Below are 3,982 nucleotides of genomic sequence, written 5' to 3'. Positions count from 1 at the left end.
GAATGCCCTGACTTCACATTTGCTTCATGAAGGCGTGAAAAATGTTTCTCCATAAATGCTACAGTTCTATAAAGCCTCATGTCTGTTTTGTGTAATGGCAATGATCATAGACTTTTTCTCTCCACCGGGTTTCAGGGGTCCTTAACTCCAGCCCCCTCCTCTTCTTCTTCAGCCTCACCACCACTTTCTCAGTTTCATGGCCCCGAGGAATTGAAATTCTGCCATTTCTCCTCCCGATGGCTCTTGTGTTCACTCTGGCTCCCACTTGGTGCTGCCATCCCCTGGGGATCTGTCACAGGAGCTATAAGGGACAGCTGGCTTGGCTGGCTCTGCTGCCTCGCTTCCTTCCCAATGAACCGGCTGCCTCTGTGTTCTGTGCAAAGATACATATTTGCTTCAAGGCTATCAGGGGGTCATGACAACCTTATAAAGTACTGGAGTTCCCAAAAAGTTATATTTCTAAAGAACACATAAGGAGATGGAAGCTTATGATTATAAAGTCATCATGCATTTTAGTTTTCATTGCTAAGACTTCATACAAATTATTTGTCTTCATTGAAAAATGTTGTCTGACCTGATCTACAGCAGCTTTGCAAAGCAAAGTGCTCCATCATAGTAGCACAGCAGAAAGGGACCTGGGGATCCTGGTGGACAGCAGGATGACCATGAGCCAGCAATGTGCCCTTGTGGCCAAGAAGGCCAATGACATCCTGGGGCGTCTTAGCAGGAGTGCAGTTAGTAGGTCAGAGAGGTTCTCCTTCCCCTCTACTCTGCCCTGGTGAGACCGCATCTGCAATATTGTGTTCAGTTCTGGGCCCTCAGTTCAAGAAGGACAGGAACTGCTTGAAAGAGTCCAGCAGAGCCACAATGATGGAGGGAGTGGAGCATCTCCCTTATGAGGAGCGGCTGAGGGAGCTGGGTCTCTTTAGCTTGGAGAAGAGGAGACTGAGGGGTGACCTCATTCATGGTTATCAATTCGTAAAGGGCAAGTGTCAGGAGGAAGGAGCCAGGCTCTTCTCAGTGATGTCCAATGACAGGACAAGGGGCAATGGTCCCAAGCTGGAGCATAGGAGGCTCAACCTGAACATGAGGAAAAACTTTTTTACTGTAAGGGTTGCGGAGCACTGGCCCAGGCTGCCCGGAGAGGTTGTGGAGTCTCCTTCTCTGCAGACATTCAAAACCCACCTGGACGTGTTCCTGTGTGACCTGGTCTGAGTGATCCTGCTCTGGCAGGGGTTGGACTGGATGAGCTCTCAAGGTCCCTTCCAACTCCTCATATTCTGTGGTTCTGTGATCATCCTACCTTTTCTCCTGTAATTTCGGTTATGAATGATTTTAAGTATTCTCCGTGCCCATTCTGCATGCCAAGCTGGGGGAAACTTGGCAGCGAGCACCACAGTGCTGGACCAGCTTTACTTGATACTGCTCATGGTGCTGTTTAGCTTCATATTTGAGTATTGAAATGCACTTCTGTAAGTATTTCTTGCATCAGTACAAGATGTGATGGCACTCATACTTTAAGGAACTTTTAGGAATTTAGGAGTATTTGGTGCCATTGTGCCACAGCAATGCGTGGTTGACTTCTAAAGCCCAGACACCTGGGCAAGAAACAAAATTTCTGGTTTTCATAGCCTGCTCTCATGCAGCTAAATTTCTAATCGGAAATGAATATGTGCATAACCTGCTCTTTATGAGTACTCTGAATTCCTGATATGCCAAGAACTCAGCAGTTATTATGATATAAGTAACATGTAATCAGTGTGCATAACACAGCTGTTTGTCTTCCTTTCCTTAGATTACGGCAAAGGAAAATGCCACCCGTAGGACTAAGCAACTTTGCTCGTAAAACGCTGCAAGTGTGGAATTTTAATCTAATCTACTTAACTATTTTATCAACATGCTTTGAGCTGATTAAATCAGGTTCTTTGTGCTTTAGGATTTAAAATACTGTCTCTGGATGTTTCACGTGTGAGCATGGCATGCACCATCCAGTGCGTGTGAGAATGTACAGTGGAGATTAAGGACTGCTCAAAATTCTGTGTAGCAAACCTGCTTCTTAATGATATATATTTTTTTTTTAGGTTCACTGTGCAGTCAGGGAACATGAGATGTTTTTTTTCCTGAACCAAGCTTCCTACTGAAGGTAGCAGTGTAGTTCGCACTAAAGCATAAATCTACCAGCTGAAACCTTGTAAGAACACACTCTATTGCTATTGAGAGCACTCAAGTGAAAAAAAAAAAGAAAAATTACGTATTTTAAAGTGCTTGTAAACCCCTGTTGCCCTATGGTTTGCTGATATGTACATGCATCTTGTTTACTTTCATTTTTCAACACCAATGATAAGAATGCCACTGTAATGAACACTGTTTGGACACTGCTGATGGGCGTCTGGATGTGAAATGCTGCTCACATGCCAAAGGCCGAAAAGAGAGCAGGTTTTCTATCACCCTGTCAGAGCAGTGCCATCTTGTCCACAAAGCCTGGACAAAAATGTATTTTTCCTGTTGTATGCACCTTGGGACTCTCTGTGATTTAATGCTGCAAGTAGCAGTTTGGCCATTTTCTGGTTCCATTTTCTGTTGTGCATTGATGGAGCTATTTGCTGTCCCATGATTAGTATTACCCAAGGGGAAGAGACTGGCAATACCCCACCTTTTTTCTAGAGCACAGCCTGGTCTTGGCAAGGAGCTCTCCTATACATGCACCAAAATGTCACAGAAAAGAATTTCAAACTAATTCACACCACCTCTACTTTCCCATCTTCTTCATTCTAAAAGCTTTTGCTCATGATAACATTTTATACATTCAAAGTGTATTCAGAGTAGATTCACTAGGAAAACATGTTGATCCACAATGGATGCTTAGATTTAACCAAGAGTACAATACTGGAGTGTGTACGCATATATCTGCTGGAAGAAGGAAAAATCTAGTTCTTAAGAGATAGAGAGAATTTAATTAACCTGAGTTACATCACTTACTGCCATATTCATGTATCCAAATTCAATTCTTGTTGACATACCTTTTAAAAAATCCATTGCTGTCAAAAATAAAGCAAGCTTCATTACTAAAACTCATTTTGAGTTGTTGCTTTTCTCTGTTACTTTTAAGTTCAGTACAGATTTGTCAGGAAGCCCTGCTCAGCTTCCAAGCCTGGAGAACTTGGGCTGTTGGCTGAAAGCACCAAAAGGTCATTAAAAGTGTGTCCCCTCCTTTCCACCCATCCTGTCCCCTCACATCTCCTGCCACAACCAGATTTTTATCCACAACCAGCTGGTTTTCTATTCAGAAGAGCAACAAAGCTGGAGAATAAGTCTTATGAGGAGCGGATGAAGGAGTTGAGGTTGTTCAGTTTAAAGAAGAGGAAACTGAGGGAGACCTTTTTGCTCTCTACAACTACCTGAAAGGATGTTGTAGGGAGGTGGGTGCTGGTCTCTTCTTCCATGTAACCAGTGACAGGACAAGAGGAAATGGCTTCAGGTGCTGCCAGGGGAGGTTTAGTTTAGATATTAGGGAAAGTTTATTTACTGAAAGAGTAGTCGGGCACTGGAACAGGCTGCCCAGGGAGGTGTTGAAGTCACCATCCCTGGAAATGTTCAAGAAGCACATGGATATGGCACTCCAGGGCATGATTCAGTGGGCTTGGTGGTGTTAGGTTGATGGTTGGACTCAATGATCTTAGAGACCTCTTCCAACCTTGTTGATTCTATGATCCTATGAGCCTCCTTCAGCAATCCAGATCCTATACAAATAATAATGTTTTATATGTGGTATCCATTCATGAAGGATAATTATCTTTGTAATGAGCCCTGATATCCAGCAACTTCCCTTATCTTTGCCATCAATCCCCTGCTATCAGTAAGCAGTTTGCATCACATTACACAGCATTGCATTATATTGTATTAGGTTATATTCTTTGCAGTTCTCAACTGATATTTTAAGTAAAATTCCTCTGATTTCATTTCCTACACTGTTTATATAGAT

The sequence above is a fragment of the Mesitornis unicolor genome, unplaced genomic scaffold, assembly GCF_000695765.1.
Source record: "Mesitornis unicolor isolate BGI_N332 unplaced genomic scaffold, ASM69576v1 scaffold2024, whole genome shotgun sequence".
In the NCBI taxonomy this organism is placed as follows: domain Eukaryota; kingdom Metazoa; phylum Chordata; class Aves; order Mesitornithiformes; family Mesitornithidae; genus Mesitornis; species Mesitornis unicolor.
This window is presented reverse-complemented; position numbering follows the sequence as displayed.